The following is a 23,443-nucleotide window of genomic DNA, read 5'->3' as shown; positions in this document are numbered from 1 at the left end:
AAGACACTTTCATAGGATTTATCGACCTGGAAAAAGCGTTCGACAATATAAAATGGTGCAAGCTGTTCGAGATTCCGAAAAAAGTAGGGGTAAGCTATAGGGAGAGACGGATCATATACAATATGTACAACAACCAAGAGGGAATAATAAGAGTGGACGATCAAGAACGAAGTGCTCGTATTAAGAAGGGTGTAAGACAAGGCTGTAGCCTTTCGCCCCTACTCTTCAATCTGTACATCGAGGAAGCAATGATGGAAATAAAAGAAAGGTTCAGGAGTGGAATTAAAATACATGGTGAAAGGATATCAATGATACAATTCGCTGATGACATTGCGATCCTGAGTGAAAGTGAAGAAGAATTAAATGATCTGGTGAACGGAATGAACAGTCTAATGAGTACACAGTATGGTCTGAGAGTAAATCGGAGAAAGACGAAGGTAATGAGAAGTAGTAGAAATGAGAACAGCGAGAAACTTAACATCAGGATTGATGGACACGAAGCCAATGAAGTGAAGGAATTCTGCTACCTAGGCAGTAAAATAACAAATGACGGACGGAGCAAGGACATCAAAAGCAGACTCGCTATGGCAAAAAAGGCATTTCTGGCCAAGAGAAGTCTACCAATATCAAATACCGGCCTTAATTTGAGGAAGAAATTTCTGAGGATGTACGTCTGGAGTACAGCATTGTATGGTAGTGAAACATGGACTGTGGGAAAACCGGAACAGAAAAGAATCGAAGCAATTGAGATGTGGTGCTATAGACGAATGTTGGAAGTTAGGTGGACTGATAAGGTAAGGAATGAGGAGGTTCTATGCAGAATCGGAGAGGAAAGGAATATGTGGAAGACACTGATAGGGAGAAGGGACAGAATGATAGGACATCTGCTAAGACATGAGGGAATGACTTCCATGATACTAGAGGGAGCTGTAGAGGGCAAAAACTGTAGAGGAAGACAGAGATTGGAATACGTCAAGCAATAATTGGGGACGTGCTACTCTGAGATGGAGAGGTTAGCACAGGAAAGGAATGTTTGGCGGGCCGCATCAAACCAGTCAGTAGACTGATGACCAAAAAAAAAAAAAAAAAAAAAAAAAGGCAGTATCTATCTTACCCCTAGTGAGATATGCCTCTACATCCCTACATTTTTCATCTAGCTATCCCTGCTTAGCGATTTTGCACTTCCTGTCAATCTCATTTTTGAGACGTTTGTATTCCTTTTTGCCTGCTTCATTTACTGCGTTTTTATATTTTCTCCTTTCATCAATTACATTCAACATTTCTTCTGTTACCCAAGGATTTCTACTACCTCTTGTCTTTTTACCTACTTGATCCTCTGCCGCCTTCACTACTTTATCCCTCAGAGCTACCCATTCTTCTTCTACTGTATTTCTTTGCCCCATTCCTGTCAATTGTTCCCTTATGCTCTACCTGAAACTCTGTACAACCTCTGGTTTAGTCGGTTTATCCAGGTCCAATCTCCTTTAATTCCCACATTTTTTCCAGTTTCTTCAGTTTTAATCTACAGTTCATAACCAATAGATTGTGGTCAGAGTCCACATCTGCCCCTGGAAATGTCTTACAATTTAAAACCTGGTTCCTAAATCTCATTCTTACCATTACATAATCTATCTGATACCTTCAAGTATCTCCAGGATTTTTCCATGTATACAACCTTCTTTTATGATTCTTGAACCAAGTGTTAGCTATGATTAAGTTATGCTCTGTGCAAAATTCTACCAGACGGCTTCCTCTTTCATTTCTCTCCCCCAATCCATATTCACCAACTATGTTTCCATCTCTCCCTTTTCCTACTCTCAAATTCCAGTCACCCATGACTATTAAATTTTCGTCTCCCTTCACTACCTGAATAATTTCTTTTATCTCATCATGTTGTTGTTGTGGTCTTCAGTCCTGAGACTGGTTTGATGCAGCTCTCCATGCTACTCTATCCTGTGCAAGCTTCTTCATCTCCCAGTACCTACTGCAACCAACATCCTTCTGAATTTGCTTAGTGTATTCATCTCTTGGTCTCCCTCTACGATTTTTACCCTCCACACTGCCCTCCAATACCAAATTGGTGATCCCTTGATGCCTCAAGACATGTCCTACCAACCGATCCCTTCTTCTAGTCAAGTTGTGCCACAAACTTCTCTTCTCCCCAATTCTATTCGATACTTCCTCATTAGTTATGAGATCTACCCATCTAATCTTCAGCATTCTTCTGTAGCACCACATTTCAAAAGCTTCTATTCTCTTCTTGTCCAAACTACAGGGTTATTACAAATGATTGAAGCGATTTCACAGCTCTACAATAACTTTATTATTTGAGATATTTTCACAATGCTTTGCACACACATACAAAAACTCAAAAAGTTTGTTTAGGCATTCACAAATGTTCGATATGTGCCCCTTTAGTGATTCGGCAGACATCAAGTCGATAATCAAGTTCCTCCCACACTCGGCGCAGCATGTCCCCATCAATGAGTTCGAAAGCATCGTTGATGCGAGCTCGCAGTTCTGGCACGTTTCTTGGTAGAGGAGGTTTAAACACTGAATCTTTCACATAACCCCACAGAAACAAATCGCATGGGGTTAAATCGGGAGAGTGTGGAGGCCATGACATGAATTGCTGATCATGATCTCCACCACGACCGATCCATCGGTTTTCCAATCTCCTGTTGAAGAAATGCCGAACGTCATGATGGAAGTGCGGTGGAGCACCATCCTGTTGAAAGATGAAGTCGGCGCTATCGGTCTCCAGTTGTGGCATGAGCCAATTTTCCAGCATGTCCAGATACACGTGTCCTGTAACGTTTTTTACGCAGAAGAAAAAGGGGCCGTAAACTTTAAACCGTGAGATTGCACAAAACACGTTAACTTTTGGTGAATTGCGAATTTGCTGCACGAATGCGTGAGGATTCTCTACCGCCCAGATTCGCACATTGTGTTTGCTCACTTCACCATTAAGAAAAAATGTTGCTTCATCACTGAAAACAAGTTTCGCACTGAACGCATCCTCTTCCATGAGCTGTTGCAACCGCGCCGAAAATTCAAAGCGTTTGACTTTGTCATCGGGTGTCAGGGCTTGTAGCAATTGTAAACGGTAAGGCTTCTGCTCTAGCCTTTTCCGCAAGATTTTCCAAACCGTCGGCTGTGGTACGTTTAGCTCCCTGCTTGCTTTATTCGTCGACTTCCGCGGGCTACGCATGAAACTTGCCCGCACGCGTTCAACCGTTTCTTCGCTCACTGCAGGCCGACCCGTTGATTTCCCCTTACAGAGGCATCCAGAAGCTTTAAACTGCGAATACCATCGCCGAATGGAGTTAGCAGTTGGTGGATCTTTGTTGAACTTCGTCCTGAAGTATCGTTGTACTGTAATGACTGACTGATGTGAGTGCATTTCCAGCACGACATACGCTTTCTCGGCTCCTGTCGCCATTTTGTCTCACTGCGCTCTGGCGGCAGAAACCTGAAGTGCGGCTTCAGCCGAACAAAACTTGATGAGTTTTTCTACGTATCTGTAGTGTGTCATGACCATATATCAATGAATGGAGCTACAGTGAATTTATGAAATCGCTTCAATCATTTGTAATAGCCCTGTATTTATCGTCCATGTTTCATTTCCATACATGGCTACACTCGATACAAATACTTTCAGCAACGACTTCCTGACACTTAAATCTACACTCGATGTTAACAAATTTCTCTTCTTCAGAAACGCTCTCCTAGCCATTGCCAGTCTACATTTTATATCCTCTCTACTTCGACCATCATCAGTTATTTTGCTCCCCAAACAGCAAAACTCCTTTCCTACTTTAAGTGTAACATTTCCTAATCTAATTCCCTCAGCATCACCCGATTTAATTCGACTTCATTCCATTATCCTCGTTTTGCTTTTGTTGATGTTCATCTTATATCCTCCTTTCAAGACATTGTCCATTCCGTTCAACTGCTCTTCCATGTCCTTTGCTGTCTCTGACAGAGTTACAATGTCATCCGCGAACCTCAAAGTTTTCATTTCTTCTCCATGGATTTTAATACCTACTCCGAATTTTTCTTTTGTTTCCTTCACTGCTTGCGCAATATACAGATTGAATAACATCGGGGAGAGACTACAACCCTGTCTCACTCCCTTCCCAACCACTGCTTCCCTTTCATGTCCCTCTACTCTTATAACTGCCATCTGGTTTCTGTACAAATTGTAAATAGCCTTTCGCTCCCTGTATTTTACCCCTGCCACCTTCAGAATTTGAAAGAGCGTATTCCAGTCAACATTGTCGAAAGCTTTCTCCAAGTCTACAAATGCTAGAAACGTAGGTTTGCCTTTTCTTAATCTAGATTCTAAGATAAGTCGTAGGGTCAGTATTGCCACACGTGTTCCAACATTTCTACGGAATCCAAACTGATCTTCCCTGAGGTCGGCTTCTACTAGTTTTTCCATTCGTCTGTAAAGAATCTGCAGTAGTTTGCAGCCGTGACTTATTAAACTGATAGTTCGGTAATCTTCACATCTGTCAACACCTGCTTTATTTGGGATTGGAATTATTATATTCTTCTCGAAGTCTGAGGGAATTTCGCCTGTCTCATGCAGCTTGCTCACCAGTTGGTATTGTCAGGACTGGCTCTCCCAAGGCTGTCAGTAGTTCTAATGAAATGTTGTCTACTACCGGGGCCTTGTTTCGTCTCAGGTCTTTCAGTGCTCTGTCAAACTCTTCACGCAGTATCATATCTCCCATTTCATCTTCATCTGCATCCTCTTCCATTTCCATAATATTGACCTTAAGTACATCGCCCGTGTATAGATCCTCTATATACTCCTTCCACCTTTCTGCTTTCCCTTCTTTGCTTAGAACTGGGTTTCCATCTGAGCTTTTGATATTCATACAAGTGGCTCTCTTTCTCCAAAGGTCTCTTTAATTTTCCTGTAGGCTGTATCTATCTTATCCTTAGTGAGATAAGCCTCTACGCCTTACATTTGTCCTCTAGCCATGCCTGCTTAGCCATTTTGCACCTCCTGTCGATCTCATTTTTGAGATGTTTGTATTCCTTTTTGCCTGCTTCATTTACTGCATTTTTATATTTTCTCCTTTCGTCAATTAAATTCAGTATTTTTTCTGTCATCCAAGGATTTCTACTAGCCCTCGTCTTTTTACCTACTTGATCCTCTGCTGCCTTCGCTACTTCATCCCTCAAAGCTACCCATTCTTCTTCTACTGTATTTCTTTCCCCCATTCCTGTCAATTGTTCCCTTATGCTCTCCCTGAAACTCTGTACAACCTCTGGTTCTTTCAGTTTATCCAGGTCCCATCTCCTTAAATTCCCACCTTTTTTAAGTTTCTTCAGTTTTAATCCACAGGTCATAACCAATAGATTGTGGTCAGAGTCCACATCTGCCCCTGGAAATGTCTTACAATTTAAAACCTGGTTCCCAAATCTCTGTCTTACCGTTATATAATCTGTCTGAAACCTGTCAGTATCTCCAGGCTTCTTCCATGTATACAACCTTCTTTCATGATTCTTGAACCTAGTGTTAGCTATAACTAAGTTGTGCTCTGTGCAAAATTCTACCAGGCGGCTCCCTCTTTCATTTCTTACCCCCAATCCATATTCACCTACTACGTTTCCTTCTCTCTCTATTCCTACTGCCGAATTCCAGTCACCCATGACTATTAAATTTTCGTCACCCTTCACAATCTGAGTAATTTCTTTTATTTCATCGTACATTTCATCAATTGCTTCATCATCTGCAGTGCCAGTTGCCATATAAACTTGTACTACTGTAGCAGGCATGGGCTTCGTGTCTATCTTGGCCACAATAATGCGTTCAGTATGCTGTTTGTAGTAGCTAACCCGCACTCCTATTTTTTTTATTCATTATTAAACCTACTCCTGCATTACCCCTATTTGATGTTGTATTTATGACCCTGTATTCACCTGACCAAAAGTCTTGTTCCTCCTGCCACCGAACGTCACTAATTCCCACTATATCTAACTGTAACCTGTCCATTTCCCTTTTTAAATTTTCTAACCTACCTGCCCGACTAAGGGATCTGACATTCCACGCTCCGATCCGAGGAACGCCAGTTTTCTTTCTCCTGATAACGACGCCCTCTTGAGTAGTCCCCGCTCGGAGATCCGAATGGAGGACTATTTTGCCTCCGGAATATTTTACCCAAGAGGACGCCATCATTATTTAACCATACAGTAAAGCTGCATACCCTCGGGAAAAATTACGGCTGTAGTTTCCCCTTGCTTTCAGCCGTTCGCAGTAGCAGCACAGCAAGGCCGTTTTGGTTAGTGTTACAAGGCCAGATCAGTCAGACTGGTCCCCCTGCAACTACTCAAAAGGCTGCTGCCCCTCTTCAGGAACCAAACATTTGTCTGGCCTCTCAACAGATACCCCTCCGTTGTGGTTGCACCTACGGTACGGCCATCTGTATCGCTGGGGCACGCAAGCCTCCCCACCAACGGCAAGGTCCATGGTTCATGGGGGTAGGGTGTGGCTCTGAGCACTATGGGACTCAACTGCTGTGGTCATCAGTCCCCTAGAACTTAGAACTACTTAAACCTAACTAACCTAAGGACATCACACACATCCATGCCCGAGGCAGGATTCGAACCTGCGACCGTAGCAGTCGCACGGTTCCGGACTGCGCGCCTAGAACCGCGAGACCACCGCGGCCGGCCATGGGGGTAGGGTGAAGAATGTAGTTAACTATTAGAAAAAAATATCGTTCTATTTGAAAATGAAAAAAAATTATATACGTGAGAATAATAAGTTGAAAACTATATGAGGGAGAATATGTTACAAATGTTTCACACTCCATAACCACGATGGAAGAAGTGGGAAACGAATTTATAGGACCATCATTTACCTGATCTGACTTCAACAACGGCTGATACAACTAGAACAACGGTAAAGCGATTAGAGCAGATAACACCCATGTTGCGATATTAAAAGGCAAGATTCTTCATGCTTCAAGAATTCTGTTGACAAGGGAACCTCCCCATCGCACCCCTCAGATTTAGTTACAAGTTGGCACAGTGGATTTGCCTTGAAAAACTGAACACAGATCAATCGAGAAAACAGGAAGAAGTTGTGTGGAACTATGAAAAAAATAAGCAAAATTTACAAACTGAGTAGTCCATGTGTAGGATAGGCAACATCAAGGACAGTGTGCGGTCAGGAGCGCAGTGGTTCCGTGGTTATCGTGAGCAGCTGCGGAGGGAGAGGTTCTTGGTTCAAGTCTTCCCTCGAGTGAAAAGTTTACTTTCTCTATTTTCGCAAAGTTATAATCTGTCCGTTCGTTCATTGACGTCTCTGTTCACTGTAATAAGTTTGGTGTCTGTGTTTTGCTACCGCACCGCAAAATCGTGCGATTAGTAGACGAAAGGACGTGCCTCTCCAATGGGAACCGTAAAACATTTGATCGCAAGGTCATAGATCAACTGATTCTTTCACAGGAAAACACGTCTGATATATTCTATACGACACTGGTGACGGCATGTGCGTCACATGACAGGAATATGTTGTCGACCCATCAAACTTGTACACTTGGCGAATGGGAAAAAAGATTCTTCTATCTTGCCTGATTTAGGTTTTCTTGTGGATGTGATAATCACTCCGAAAAAAAGTGATGAAAACATAAGAGTTTGTCACATAAACTGCAACAAATGAGTGCAGCAGTTTCACAGTCGCACAGTTTTCCCTTTTAACGTTTTCAAATTTTTCCGTGTGTAGACCGTCAAATCCTGCATAGGTCCAAGCAAACCTGAACATGTCCTTTAATTTTGGAGAGCATAGTTGATTCTGTGTGAGTGCCTGAACTTTGATAATTGGCTGAAAATAAAAAAATTGAACTTTTCACTCGAGGGAAGACTTGAACCAAGGAGCAACTACTTCCACGCTCACATAGTGTGATTAAATGTGTTTATGTTCTTGATGAATCGCTAGTAAATAAAGTAAATTCTTAAGAAAAGTTTTTGAAGGTAAATTCACGATTCCATGTCCCCTTTTACTTACAAGCTAACCTAGGCCACAGGCTGTCGTCAGGACCCGCTTGTCACTATAACATCGTTGGCTTTGTCAACTAACAACCAAGCTGTTGCATTCTCAACTGTCCCAGAACTCGGGCTATGATGCAGCCCAGTCTGACAACAACGACGCGTTTTCCGATGTCACATTTGTTGCATTTCCCAACTCGCAACCCAATTGTTGCGTTTCAATTTGTTGTAGATCGTGGGCTATGCAACAAATACTCGTAATCTGTTATAACCAACAAGATTTCCGCTATTATATTCGTTGGTTTTGCGAACTCACAACCAAGATTTTGCTTTTCAAAATAACGTAGACATCAGGTTTCGATACAGGTCATTGTGTCACCACAGACACGTTTTTCACAATCACATTTGGTGGATTATGCAACTCAGAAGAAAACTGTTGCATTCATAAATAAAGTTTGTGGCTATCACATTCGTTGGGATCGCCATATCACAACAAAGCTCTGCTCCTCAAACTATTATAGCTCTCAGGCTACAATAAAGATCAGTCGTTCCCACAGACTGGTTTTTAATTATCACATTCGTTGAATTGGAAAACTCAAACACAAAATATTGCATTCCAAGCTAATTTATACCTCGGGCCGCGATACACAGTAATTTGTTACCACAGCCATGTTTTTCGCTATCGCATTCCTTGGATTCGCTAACGCACGACCAGACTGCAACATTCGCAACTTACCTACACCTTGGACTACAATATAGACTTGTCAGTCAATACAGACAGGTTTTTCGCCATCACGTGCGTTCGCTTCACCAACTGACAACCATACAGTTGAATTCCAACCTAACGTAGACCTCTGGCTGTGATACGGGTCTGGCTGTCACAACAGATATGTTTTTCAATATCACGTAAGTTGGCTTCTGCAACTCTAAAAGAAATTGTTGCGTTCCTAACTAAGAAGGACCTGGGGCTATAATACAGTCCAGTCTGTCACCACAGACATCTGTTTCGCCATACCATTCGTTGGATGCGATGTGCCAACTGACAACGAAACTGTTGCATTCCAAAGTAACCCGGAAATATGGCCACGATACAGACCACTCAGATGCCACAGACAACTTTTTCGTTATCACGTCCTATGGATTGAAGAACCTACAACCAGTCTATTGCATTCCAAATAAAGGTAGATCTAGGCTACGGTACAAAGGAGTCTGTCACCATACACAAGTTTTGCACTATGACGTTCGTTGGATACGTTAACACACAACCAAACAGTTGCATTCCAAACCAGCCTACACCTCGGACTACGTTACATACCTTTCCCCACAGACAAATTTTTCGCTATCTTATTCGTTGGTTTCGCAAGTTCAGAAAGAAACTGTTGCACTCGAAACTAACTTAGAACTCCAGCTACGTTACATTCTGTCTGTCACCGCAGACACGTTTTTCGCCATCACATTCGTTGAACTCTCCAACTCATTGACAAACCGTTGCACTCCAGACTGGGGCTGCCATACGTAGTAGCGCATCACCACAGTCACGTATTTCGCTACCGTATTTGTTAGCTTTTCCTATGTACTACAAACTGTCATATTCCAAACCAACCGCCGGCCGGAGTGGCCGTGAGGTTCTAGGCGCTACAGTATGGAACCGAGCAACCGCTACGGTCACAGGTTCGAATCCTGCCTCGGGCATGGATGTGTGTGATGTCCTTAGGTTAATAGGTTTAATTAGTTCTGAGTTCTAGGCGACTGATGACCTCAGAAGTTAAGTCGCATAGTACTCAGAGCCATTTGAAACATTTTTTCCAAACCAACCTAGAACGCTGGTTGCGAGACAGATCAGTATGTCACGCGAGACACAGTTTTCTCTAACAAATACGTTGGATTCGCCAGCTGCCTATCAATCTCTTGCATTCCAAACTCACCTGGACCACGGGCTCCGATTCAGACAATTCTGCCACCACAGACACATATTTCGCTGTCGCATCTGTTGACTTTGCAAACTCACAAGCTACTGCAAATTGCAAACAACCTAGAACTCGGGCTACAACAGACAGCAGTCTGTCACCGCAGCCACGTTTATTCGCTATTACATTCCTTAGTGAAGTGTACAGGTCGTCTGGGTAGGATGGCTCGCACACGTTGTATCGGGTTTAGGTGCTCTGAGGTGGATGGAGGAACTGTGACAGTGCAAAGAAATTAGTGACACCCAAATATATATTTAACTTGTACAGCAACTGGTTGGATGTCCTTTGCAGACAGATTCAGCTGAGCAGTGGACTGTCAAGGCGTTCGTTACTGAATACAAGACTATCTCCGTCCTGGGTACCATACAGTCAATTACTGTGGCAAACACTTGACCTTACGCGACAGCTATAGGCAACTTCACCTGTAGAGTAAATCCCGTAAGCTGGTCTTCACGACCAACTGTAGCTATGAACAGTAACCCTGGAACTCTGTACTAGAACTGTGGTATTCCAACGCCGAACACGACCCTGTTGCCTGTCGCCGCCGTGTATCAGAACGCCGAGATCCGCCTCATTGGTGGCGGTGCGTGGTTTGCTGATTGGACCGCGTTTGTGGCTGGCGGCGGACTTAAAAACACCACCCGTGGAGCCCGTCGGAAAGTGTCTCAGAGTGCCAGCTCCGGCTACATCCATTGGCGAGGACACAACACTCCTTGCTCCCAATCCTCCTTACTGCCATCGTGTACTGTCGGCAACTGCTACGAGGGTGGGAGGTGGGGGTGTGGATGCAGCATGGAATCAAGGAACGGGAGCCGAGTCTGTAGCTGTTGCTGAGCCCCCACTCGTGGCCCGACATTCGCCTTGTGACCGCCCCGGGATGCCAGCCGAAAAACGAGGCGGAGGACGCACTCCAGCATCCGACAGTAGCGTGCAATCATCGTGGTGTTGACCTGCAACGGTGTTATCATGTTGGATGACGGCCCTTTGGTGGGCCACGGCGTGGTGTGGATCACCCCTGGAAGGCGTCTGTTGTCCACGTGGTGCTGGCTGAGGCGTTGGGTGCAGCTCCGTGGGTTTGGGGCCTGGTAGTGGGCACCACTGGTCGCCAGCTGGAGTGCGGGCTGCATCATCTGGGCAGGCTAAGATCTGTAAACAGAGACTCTGCGGCAGGATCACGCAATTACGAGGACGAAGTTTGTTCCAGCGCCGCCATGCAAACTTCCTGGGGCTGCAAACCTCCTGGAATCTGTATAAATAACATGGATCTACCTAATGATTTTACAATTCTGCCACGCTTCCAGGGCTTGTGTCCGCCGCACAATCTGAAAAAGAATTGTTGGCTAGTTCTATAAATTGCCTGAGTGGGAGGACCAGGCATCAGCCGTCATGGGTGGTGCAGTAGCTAAATCAGTGTGCAGAGGCGCCATCCACGGAGTAACACCACTGGTGAAAGGCTGTTGTGGGACTGTTAGCAGCAACACATCAGCAGCAAAGCTTGTTCCTGCATGTTGTGGGTCCGTAGAGTGTCCATCTGCTTTTTGATAGAGGGTGAAAGGGCGCACGCCGCTGGGTGCAAGAAGTCCTCAAATGCTGCCGACAAAAAAAGAGGTCTCTCGTCAGTCACTAGAAAGAATTTCAATGCCAAATATGGACTGTTAAAACAGGGAAGTGCAACGTGTAGATTTTGAATTTATGGACATGGCAAAGGAAAGCCTGCTATACATGCTGACGACAATCAGCCAACGAATGTTGCAGTACGGTCCAGCAAAGTCCAAATGAACGTGCTGCCAAGGTGCTTCTCAAGAAACTTTGAGGAGGGGCTGCCTGGTATTCAAAACAAGCACGGCACTGCGTCGCTATCTGTTCCATTTGGGCACCCATGCCGAACCAGGTGTAGTATCTGCGAGCAAACTGTTTCATGCGGACCACGCTGCAGTAGCCCTGGTGGAGCAAGCTGACTACACGTCTCTGGTGAGCCTTTGGGATCTTCACACGCGTTTGCTCTGATTCAGTGCACAGCAAAATAACACCTTGAACTTCTGCAAAGTTTGGAAGGTGGGAGACGAGATACTGGCAGAAGTAAAGCTGTGAGTACCGGGCGTGAGTCGTGCTTCGGTAGCTCAGATGGTAGAGCACTTGCCCGCGAAAGGCAAAGGTCCCGAGTTCGAGTCTCGGTCGGGCACACAGTTTTAATCTGCCAGGAAGTTTCATATCAGCGCACACTCCGCTGCAGAGTGAAAATCTCATTCTGGAAACACCTTGAACCACTGGCAGGGGATACCGATGTGCAAAGTATCGGCGAATCGCCGGGCTAATGCTCTGTTTCACTGAGCAAAGCCAAACCGTGCAGATGTAGCACAAAGAAGTCCTCGAATCTGGGACCGCTGGCGTTGCCTGGGCGATCTTCCCGTGATTTAGTGGAAATTGGTCAAGAACATTTAACTCCTGTACATCCATGTGACATCATAATGCTTCCAATGTGTCAACGTCTGTATTCGGTCCACGGAAAGATGCGAGAGCCTGTATGTATTGGCATACACGAATGTGGGCCTGTAAATTATCTCGTACTGATAATGCGAGAGAATAAGAGCCTGTCGTTGCAATTTTTGTGTAGTCCAATATGGAACAGGCTTGGTTGTGTTCAAAACTTCAAAAAATGGTTCAAATGGCTCTGAGCACTATGGGACTTAATTTCAGAGGTCATCAGTCCCCGTGGGACTCAACTGCTGAGGTCATTAGTCCCCTAGAACTTAGAACTAGTTAAACCTAACTAACCTAAGGACATCACTCACATCCATGAGCGAGGCAGGATTCGAACCTGCGACCGTAGCGGTCACGCCGTCCCAGACTGTAGCGCCTAGAACCGCTCGGCCAATCCGGCCGGCTTCTTGAAAAATGACTGCAGCGGTTTGTGGTCAGTGACCAAGTAGAATTCCCTTGCATGCCTCTACTGCTGAAATTTAGTCACTCCATAAATGATTACATGAGCCTCCTTCTTTGTATGCGTCTTGTTAAGAAGTTTGTTGGTGGAGAGGAATCGGATTTTGTAGTGCAGATTTGGCAGCGCTGTCATACCGTTATGAGGGATTACCTGGGTTTGTGTGGGTGATGAGGTTCAGACAAAGGTAGTGAGATGGATGAAGATGAAGTGAATCTGGTTGCAGGAGTGGGTAGCTTACGTGTCGAGATGGGAGATGGGGTGGGCAGCAAAGGAGATTTGTTGCTATGTGTATGCATACAGATGGATGTTTGGAGGACGACTGAAATGAATCTGTTACGATCTTCAGCAGTGGGAGCTGGACAGAAAATTACTAGGGTGAGTGGGAGTATCAATATATCACAGTGGGTCAGTGAGCACAGATTTGGTAGGTTGTGAGATGTTCAGGTGTTGTAGGTAGGAGGGGATGCCAGGTTATGGCACTCTTTAAGAAAAGGAAAGCTTTGCAGTATGGAGAAGTAGAGAAGTAGGTGAGTTTTACAATTTGCAGTAATGTGGTCATTGTAATGGAGACAGTTTTGGCATAGATAGGACTAAGGATGGGATTTCAAAGGTTCGACTCTTTGATAGTGGTGGTATTATCCAGGCTCCCTCTTTAAGGAGGTCTGTGATGGCTGTAGGTTCAGAGAACACACTTATGAGTCAAACTGGGTCAAGGTCATTACTGAACTGAATAGCTTTTCAGACTTCTAAATCTAGATGGATGTTCACTTCAGCTGCAACTTCCCCATCTATGATCTCAAGGTCAACCTTTGGGATGAATGTGGTGAGGTGGGTGGCAGAGAGGTCAGAGTTGTTTGGCCCTGGGTGTGGCAGTGAGAGGTGTTAGGGAAGCTTTGGGGCCAAGAGTAATACGAGGAATTTAGGAGAGGAGGGCAATAAGAAAGTTGAGGTTCATGGACTTTAGTAATGTAGAATCTTTTCTTGGAATGATTTGTTGTATGTGGAGACTTGTTAATTATTTTTGTATTTTGAGGGCCGGCCGAAGTGGCCGTGTGGTTAAAGGCGCTACAGTCTGGAACCGCAAGACCGCTACGGTCGCAGGTTCGAATCCTGCCTCGAGCATGGATGTTTGTGATGTCCTTAGGTTAGTTTGGTTTAACTAGTTCTAAGTTCTAGGGGACTAATGACCTCAGCAGTTGAGTCCCATAGTGCTCAGAGCCATTTGAACCATTTTGTATTTTGAGGGTGAGGGATTTGGCTTAAAGTAACTTTGGCTCAGGGTTGGAGAGGATGAATGTGTGGATGGTAGGGGGAGAAGCTGGGGGATGAGGATTTGTGTCCATATGCTGAGTGTCGTTAGGTTCAGTTTATGTTTTTTGAGGTGTGGGATAGGAGAGTCAGTGTTTCGTCGTTTTGGAGTTTCTTGATTTTTGCTGAAGGGAAAATTATGGGATGGGGTGGCAGGATATGGAGTTGTTGATGGTTACCTGGGAGTTGTGCAGGTCCTTCAGCAGTGATGCTTGATGAGGTGATGCTTGTGGAGTCATGTGCTGCAACTGTTACTCGGTGGGCTGTGACATGGGTGGCAGTGGTGGAGGTGTGTGGTCAGTCTTGGTTGAAAGAGATAAGGTAGAGGAAGCTGGGTACATAGAGAGATGCATGTGTAACTGCTGCAATAGGACAGGGTATGGTAGGTAATGGGGATGGATTGGAGGATACGCTCCATGTGGTGACAGTGGAAGTAGGAGATATTGCGTGGGATGTATTGACGGTATGCATATTGGAGTGATTAAAGTTGTTGGTGATGTCAATGTGTACTGCACAACTTAGTGAGGGAAAATTGTCGGTACAAATTTGAGGACACGTTATCGTATCCTCTGGACAGAATTCTGATTTGAATTTGTGAGCCTACTTAACCTCGCTTGTTAACCAGAATAACTGACTTTTCCTTCTTACTATTTGTGCACTTAAACAACTAGTATGTATGAAGATCTTAATGTATGCATGAACAAGGTTTGTTGAATTTAATTATGAACTGACTGGTCATAATGCACCTGCTCATTTTATAGAGTACATTAACCTCCTTCCTCACCCAACTAGGTTTGAAAAAATATTGCAGACTGAGAGTCCTGCTAGAGGTAGGCTACCATCATGACAAATATTATAACAAGACTCTAAAGATGCTTGTTGATTGCTAAAGAAATCTCGTTGCTGTTTTTGAAGATTTTATATTTACACACTCACAACATGTTTCGGGCGCAGTCCATCATCTGGTGACCTGTCAGTAATTAAAATTTGAGATTAAAAACTCTTTCCATTATACAAATGCAAGTATAAAAAATTGCAAGCTTTAAAAAATTAAAAAATAATTAAGAAACTTTATTATACTTGTTATGATGATTCCCTACCTCTACCAGCACTTTTGCTCTGGAATAAATAACATGATAATTTCTCATGTTGCTGAGACGCACTGATTTTCGCTGTAGATACGCCTTGGTGTGACAGAATGTATGATATTGATGTAGACGAATCGCCACACTAGAGTCGTGAACGAACAGAGTGAGCCCTGCCCACTTTAAGAACAACATGGTATTTGATAGGAACCTATCAGTTCATTCATAATTTCCGCTTAAACATTCTGTGTTTTGCTCATATTGTAGCATCTCGCAATTCAACACTGAATTTTGCTGTGTTGATCCACCTCTATGCAGTGTCGCGATTCTGTATTAGATAGATCAGACAGCACTTGATACGTTGAAAGGGAAGGAATACATGTCATCGTTATTCTGTCCCCAGAAAGAGCATAAGACATTCTCCAAAACTAAACAGCCGACTAGCGCTAGCGATGTAGACCTTTGGTAGTATGAATCAACCTGTTGGTACTCTTCACGGTACATTTTACTTTTCTACAATAGTTTCAAACTCGCTGAACAGGTGTTGTGCTGACATATAGTAGTACTATCTATCGAATTATCATGTTAAGGTATTCGCAGTCCTCTGCCCCCTGGTGTCTACCTCTCTACCTCCAGCCCACTGCCAGGCCTTTACCATTGTGTCCTGCCCTCTCTCCATGCTGTTCACCTCATTTCCCAACATACCTTCCAGGGCCTACCCCTCCTGGATGATGAGCTACGCCCTGATATCTAACCCTTCTACCAACTGTAACCCCGCCTTCCCCCTCACCCTCCTCAGGGCTCCCACTCCCCACCTCTTCCCTCCCCCTGAGCTGCTTTTTCCTCCCTCCTCTGCCCACTCCCTTTCCAGAGCACCACTTCTGCGCCTCTGCACTCCCTCCTGACTTGCCTCTCCTCTCCCTCTCCCTCTCCACCCATATCCTACCCCTCAGTGCACCCCCTGACCCCATTTCTTCTCATTCCACCCCCTCCAGCCCCACTCTTTCGCTATCCCATCCTCTCCCCTCTCTTCCCTCCTCTCAGGCCTCCCTTCCCTCGGCAGGTTCCTCCCAGTAGTCTTTATACTTCGTCCTGTGTGCATCTCATGCAGTGGTTTATAGTTTCGTCATTTTGGTGTGTTTTAATACTGTGACCAACATGTTAACTTGTGTGTGTGTCTTCAGTGTACTTTACATGCTCTGCAAATCGCCAACTGTGTTTTTATCTTCATGTAAATTTCACTAACTCTCCTACAATGAATCTGTCCGTTCCATTGTCTATTTTAACCCACACTATTTACCGTTATTCTGTTCTTATGCCCCCCTTCATTATCGCCTATTATGTGTTTCATTTCATTTTTTTTATTTGTATTGGCTGAAGAGAGGCAGAGTGTGCCACTAACAGTCCTCCACTGCCCATATCGGGCCGTGTAATGAAATTACAATAAAGAAAAAAATGGGCCACTCAGTCATTAGCGTAGTTCGTCTGATGCACACTATCCCCACCATAATACTGACTATTTGGAGACGGTTTCAGTTGATATTTGCGTTCCTCTTTAGTCTCTATTTGAATTGTGGGTGGCACTTGACCTATTGACAGCATTGTGTCGAAATTCGTTACACCTCGTTGTTGCATATGTTGCTATTGACCTGCTCTTGTTGTGTCAGGTCCAGTGTTTGGTCCACATTGTTGCTCAATTCCAGTGTGGGTTTTTCTGATGTGTGCACCAGTATCTGGCTACTCGCCGATACAACAATTTCATAAACAGTGATGTGTAATTACGTTCTCTTTCGCCATCGATGTTACGTCTAACCCACTGTCCCAAAGTATTTTCTTTTCTAAGGCTAACATTTAAGTTCGGTTTACATAGCAACCTTTCAGTTTTATCAGAAGTTATGCTATGATATGTCATGATGAAAAAAAGCACATTTTTTCCTTAATTTAGTTTGTGTTATCTACGCTTTAATTTATTGCATATACACGTAACTAAAGAGGTGCTGCATCCATTTACTCCCACAACTATGTGACTGACACCCTGAAATCTATGTCTGCTCTGTGCAATTCGTTCCTTGGGTCATTCTTTCAGCTACAGCTTCCAACAACGATTATTGTCGGAATATATGCCCATCCATTTATCTCTTAGTATCCGTATAGCACTCCGTCTTCAGGCTACGAGTTGCCTACCGGGACCATCCAACCGCCATGTCATCCTCAGTAGAGGATGCGGAGAGGAGGGGCGTGGGGTCAGCACACCACTCTCCCGGCCGTTATGATGGTATTCTTGACCGAAGTCGCTACTATTCGGTCGAGTAGCTCCTCAATTGGCATCACGAGGCTGAGTGCATCCCGAAAAATGGCAACAGTGCATGGCGGCCTGGATGGTCACCCATCCAAGTGCCGACTACGCCCGACAGCGCTTAACTTCTGTGATCTCAAGGGAACCGGTGTATCCAATGTGGCAAGACCGATGCCTAGTTACCGTATAGCCCTTATTAGATATCTCTACTCATTGGCACATTGCAGTACATCGTTCCTTTTTCGATGAACCCACATGCTCTTCTGTTACCACATCATTTAATAGGCTTTTAATCATTACGTTTCTGTCTGCCCCAAAGCCCACGACTCGGACCATTACTATGTTGTTCTCCAATCGTAACTTTCAGTGATTTTTATGGTCCCAGTGTTTATTTGATTAAGCCAAACGTAACTTTGTTACTCTTTAACTTCTTACTTGGCACACACAGAAACATTGTGAAGAAAAAATATTAAGATACTTAACTTAGATATTTACGGACTTGTGAACAATTTCACATATACGTTATTTCAATGTACAGTGTGTTACCTTTGTTATCGACCACAAAAGTACTAGAGCGTTGTTCCTGTGGATGAAAATGGTTCCATTTTATATTATTGCATGTGAAATGTCTTAAAGCAATTCCTTTTTGCTACAAAGCACAGAACAGTTTCACATTTTCCGCATTTTATAGTCACCTACCCCCGAGGGCGAAGTCTGCATCTTTGCTTTTGGCCCATGCTCTGATCAGTGACCAAAATTGTCATATCTTATACCATTCACAGGAGATGCTGTTAACTTCTTCTTCTGGCCTTGTTGTCCATCCAACACTCAAAGCTAGGCCTCCTCTTCCCCGGGAAGGTAAGTCCATTTGCAAAGTCAAGGTAAGTATTTGCTAAAACATTTGTATAGTAACTCACCTTCAACACTTCATATTTTCGTTCAAGTGTGGTTTTCTTTGCACAGTTATAAACGGTGCCTCAAAACTGAGTAAAACCGCTACACTGATCAATGATGCTCACATAATCTTGAAAGATGTCAGCAAAACATGCACTCTATCCCAAACTTCACACCAGAGCCAATAGAATATTGCTGTACATGAGAGCTTAAATGTTGCTTGCAAGCACGAACGAAATTTGAAACAAGTTACGGGAAACAATGGGCAATTTAGATGTTGCTTAACATCAACATTGCCAAATAAAGGGTTAGAGTATGACTCGGAACGTACCTGCGTTAAAATCATCACCTTATTCAAACAGGAACTGCCATGTGACGTAAGACAATTGTTAAGACATTATATTAATATTTGTGTTAGACCTTACCAAATTCTTTTAAAACACTTCAGGTGACGGTGAAAACGTTCTCTACAAGAAAGCTATTATCTGACTGCCTATTAACTTTGTACTCATTATGTATGACTGCCTATTAACTTTGTACTCATTATGAAGTAGTCTACTGGTCGTTAAACACCTCCATGTATTGACAGACATCTTGCTATTGCAGACATAGGAGTTGCCTCAGCGGCTGCCTCATTTAAGAGGCGCTACATTGCCCCAGAACGATAATGTAAAAAAAAAGTAAAGTAAGAACTGCAAAAGTGTTTTCAGCAACAAGTCAGAGTAATATTACGATTCAGCATCGGTTACCTGATTGAACTGCACGTTATTTCCTATTGCCAGTCACTACGATATGTTCAGATTTTCAGTGCAGTGGTTGTGTGTTCATGCATGATAAGTAGCTAGCTTCTAAACAAAAAATTCAGAAATAATTGCACAATTGCTTCATTTTACTCTGGAGAAACCTAGATAATTCTTTCAGAATATTTATCCTACAGGCAAATACAAAGTAAAAAACTTACCTTTGGACGAAGAATTTAGCTTCAGATTCACTGTCGAGAATATTAGACATCATTTTGTGATTTGACATTGCACTTCTGTTGAATCGACAAAGTGAACTGTGGAATATGTGTCGCTTAGTCATTCAAGTGGCTGTGTCTGTTGCAGTTTACCTTTGAGGAATTATGATATACTAAATTACGATGTCAAAATCAGACGCATTAAGCGATTACTCATCTAGCACTTATCTGAAGTGGCGTAGACCATGCCGCTTCTCGCATGTACGTGATTTGATGTGGTAGCGTCGTAATGAGACATCTATTTCAAATTCTAGTACAATTTCTTTACTTTAAAGTACAATGGTATAGTGTTGGTAAGAGACCCGTCAATGTCAGTTCACACAAATCTTACGTTTCCTGCACTCTTTAAACTTCTTTCTTTCGTATGCATTTTAGTTTCTATGGGCGAAATACTCACCCATATCGCTACACCTATTCTTACACAAATACCTCCCAGTCACTAACTGGACTGGTGCGGTTTGTGTTCCATCACTTGCCAGCTCGGTACCTTCTTTCAGCGGCGTCTGGTGGGCGTTGATTGCAGCGACTGGTAGCTATGGCGCTGAATGCGCCTCGTCTGAAGCCACCTCCATGTGTTCACAAGCTTGTCTGAACAACGATAACAGAGAGGTATGGGCCGCAAACCTGCCGGCCGCACTTCCCAATACGCTTGCCGCCAGTTCCGCAGCCGTGTTTCCTGCAGCCGCCGCGGTGCACGGGCGCGCTGCCTGCCGCGAACGATTACGCCACTGCCAATGAGCTGCAAGCATCCCCTCTCCGGAGCTCCAGCGGCAGGTGTGCGTGAAGTTCGGTCAGTCATGCACAGAGCCCATATTGTTTGTCTGTCGGTTGAATAACATTTACACACTTTCATAGTGACCAGGACTCGACATCTTCCGAATACACGTTATAGCGAAGAGTGACAGATTTATAAATGCTTGATATCTGTATATATTTCTACGTTCAGATTTACTTTTAGGAAATGATGCTGCCACTACAGCAACAAAGTTATGTATTATTTTTACTATTTGATATGAGCCATAGGATAAATTAATATCTGAATTCTCTGTTCATGAACGACATAGGTCCTCACTCCTGTATCCACTAAAGAACCACTTAGCTGCAAAGGAAGACGTAACAAATGCAGAGAGACAGAAGCATATTTCCTGTGGCCTCGTAGTTGGTGGGTCGTATGGTGGCGGCTCTTGTGGTGGGAAGTACTACATCTCACTCCCGCTCAGTTTGAGAAGCTTATAGTATCCTAACATCACCAATTTCCTGCCATTGGTTGTCCACATCTACGACCTCACGAAGTAAGCATAATCGGCGAGTCACGTAAGACGTAATACAAAAGTTCAAATGTGTGTGAAATGTTATGGGACTTAACCGCTAAGGTCATCAGTCCCTAAACTTACACACTACTTAACCTAAATTATCAGCCCTCATCTCGTGGTCGTGCGGTAGCGTTCTCGCTTCCCACGCCCGGGTTCCCGGGTTCGATTCCCGGCGGGGTCAGGGATTTTCTCTGCCTCGTGATGGCTGGGTGTTGTGTGCTGTCCTTAGGTTAGTTAGGTTTAAGTAGTTCTAAGTTCTAGGGGACTGATGACCATAGATGTTAAGTCCCATAGTGCTCAGAGACAGCCTAAATTATCCTAAGGACAAACACACACACCCATGCCCGAGGGAGGACTCGAACCTCCGCCGGGACCACCCTCACAGTCTATGACTGCCGCGTCTTAGACAGACGTAATATCCATTTTATTTCATGAACGGTTACAGATGTCGAAAGAACGGTTTTCGGCCAGTGTTTGAGGGTGGAAGGGCACGCATTTTATGTCCGATTAATGTTTTTAGTGTTGGCAGAGCAAGAACTTTTTCTTTTCTTTTTCATTTTTTTTTCTTATGAATGGAACCGATACGTTTTATAACCGCATTCGATAGATTTTGAGAAGACAGTTATAGTGATATTGAGTTCGTTAATGTTGACGTTGAAACCTGTCGTAAAAAAGAAAAAATCGAGAATTGTCCTGGAATTTGAGAACACGATGGCCGGAATCGGCATTGGCGGTACAAACACAGCCAAGCACAGTTCAGGCGCTATGCTGTGTCAGAATGTTAACACATTTGCCTATTCTCTTGTCTGCACTGCAGGCCGCTCATTTCTTCTTCGACATTCGCTGCGTGCAGACTTGTAAACCAGTGAGGAGAAGTTGGGCATACTACTTTTATATGGTAAACGTAAAAGAAATGCCGTGAAAACAGTATAGGAGTGTCTAACCTGGTCGCCATTGTCAGGCGCGACAGGCAATTACACGAATTATTAAACGCTAGTGCGGGCAGGCTGCTTGGACGTCAAATGGAGGACAAAGAAGAATACTGCAACTGACAGAGAACATGAAGAAGTTGTTCTGGCTACGACGTTAATGAATCCGCACAGTGGTACGAGACATACTGCCAAGGAATGTGGATTCAGCCAGACGAATGTTATTCGCATCCTGCACCGACAGAATTTCCATCCCTATCATCTGTCACTATAACATCCACTCAACCACCGTGATTTGGAACGTCATACCGAATTTTGTCGGTTTGTCCTTCAGCAATTGAGATACAACCCTGCGTTTCTCCAATTTGTGCTATTTACCTATGAAGCAACGTTTACTTACCACACAAATGTAAATTTGCATAACCTGCACTACTGGGCAGCCGAAAAGCCACACTAGCTTCGTCAGGTGCAATATCAACGGCCGTGGAGAGTAAACGTATGTTGCCGCATCTAATGAAATTACATAGTGGGACCTTACTTCATCTCAGGCATTCTAAATAGAAATTCGTACTCACAGTTTCTGACGAAGATTCTGCCGGTTCTTTTTGTAGAGGTAACACTGGATATTCGACAGTGTATGTGGTGGCAACATGACGGTTGTCCAGCTCACTCGTTCCGTGCTGCAGCGCAAATACTAAATGAGAACTTTCTTGGATGTTGGATAGGATGAAAATCGGTTGTGAAATGGTCTTCGAGGTCTCCAGATTTGCCTCCTCTCGATTTCTTTCTTTGGGGAGCACTCAAATATGCAGCCTATGACGAATCCCAAATTACGCCAGACTACATGTGTCGTCGAAACGCCAGTGCATTCTCTACCATATAATACACTGTAATCACATATTTTCACAGTTCTTTGCGATTTCAGTGGTTAAAAAACCTTGTTAGATAATTATTTCTTTCATTCACGAGTGCATGAAATTGCACTGCAGTGTCAAATACGTCGACAGCGTGTACTACTGGTAACACTATGATTACGTTCAGCATGAAACGACGTTTCGTTAAGAAGAATAATTATTTTGCGGTGTACTGATGGTCGCCAAATTATTTTTAACAAAATGTTTAGTTGAACGAATGTATCCCATATTATATAATTTAGAGCAATGTAGTTGGAGACAACTGTCCGACAGCATGTATTTTACCTTTTAAGAAACACGCAGGCCGCGCGGAGCGGCCGCACTGTTACAGGCGCCATGTGACGGATTGCGCGGCCCCTGGAGGTTCGATTCCTCCCTCTGGCATATGTGTGTGTGTGTGTGTGTGTGTGTGTGTGTGTGTGTGTCTGTGTGTGTGTGTGTGTGTGTGTGTGTGTGTGTGTGTGTGCGTGTGTGTGTTGTTCTTAGCATAAGAACAAAGTTTTCCTCATAACCAAAGGTCGGAAACATTCAGTTGTGGAGTTACAGCCACGAAACGGTGGAAGAAAGTTGAATGTCTGCTGCGAAAAATTATATTTCAGAAAATAGCACTGTTTAAATGTTAGTTTCTGTGATAAATATCCTGCACTGTCGTCCATAGAACGATTTTGCATAAGTTCTTTTTGTCGCACCCACAGAGAACGGGTTATGATCCCATGCTGTGCGGTAAACAGCACGTTCGTATGCGTCCCACAATTATAGACCGAGAGTTTG

The sequence above is a fragment of the Schistocerca piceifrons genome, chromosome 7 (assembly GCF_021461385.2).
Source record: "Schistocerca piceifrons isolate TAMUIC-IGC-003096 chromosome 7, iqSchPice1.1, whole genome shotgun sequence".
NCBI classification, from domain to species: domain Eukaryota; kingdom Metazoa; phylum Arthropoda; class Insecta; order Orthoptera; family Acrididae; genus Schistocerca; species Schistocerca piceifrons.
Note: the sequence above shows the minus strand (reverse complement) of the source record.